The sequence below is a fragment of the Silene latifolia genome, chromosome 5, assembly GCF_048544455.1.
Source record: "Silene latifolia isolate original U9 population chromosome 5, ASM4854445v1, whole genome shotgun sequence".
Lineage (NCBI taxonomy): Eukaryota > Viridiplantae > Streptophyta > Magnoliopsida > Caryophyllales > Caryophyllaceae > Silene > Silene latifolia.
The window spans coordinates 13,913,537-13,914,183 of NC_133530.1; the positions used below are offsets into that span (position 1 = coordinate 13,913,537).

At 45.9% G+C, this 647-nt stretch overlaps 1 non-coding gene across 1 annotated transcript; it reads right to left on the reverse strand.

Moving 5' to 3' along the window:
* Positions 1-310: 310 nt before the first annotated feature.
* LOC141658140 (small nucleolar RNA R71) lies at positions 311-417 on the reverse strand. The gene has a single exon (XR_012549044.1). It is a non-coding gene; the product is annotated as a small nucleolar RNA R71 (small nucleolar RNA).
* Positions 418-647: the final 230 nt, after the last annotated feature.

Genomic DNA, 647 nt, shown 5'->3' on the forward strand with positions numbered 1-647 from the left:
AGTCAAGCCACCTATTCAAGCCAACAACTTTGATGTGAAAGCCACCTTGCTACAACTTTTCCAAGGGAATCAATTCGGTGGGGGAGCCACCGAAAACCCCAACGAGCATCTCAACGAGTTCTTGGATAGTTGTGACATGTTCAAGGCCAACGGAGTGTCGGAGAATGCCGTATGCCTTAGGCTTTTCCCTTACTCCTTGAGGGGAAGTGCCAAGGAATGGCTTAAAAGTTGTGAACCCGACTCTCTTCGGACTTGGGATGATGTCTCTAAGGCTTTCCTAAACAAGTATTTCCCACCATAACGAACCGCAAGAATCAAGAGTGAGCTTCAAGGCTTCACTCAACAAGAAGATGAGACCCTTTACGAAGCATGGGAGAGGTACAAGGGCCTCCAAAGGCTATGTCCTCACCACGGGATTGGGGATGATGAGATAATCAACAACTTTTATGAAGGGTTGAACAATGAAATGAAGATGAACCTTGATTCCGGCTCGGGAAAGGGAGCATTGGATAAGATAGATCACAAGACGGCCAAAGAGATTATTGAAGAGATGGCTTCTCGTACCTTTCATTGGAACAATGATAGGCACAAGAGGAAAGGAAAGTCAACGGTTGAATCGGCCAACAATGTTGAGGTAAAAGAGATGA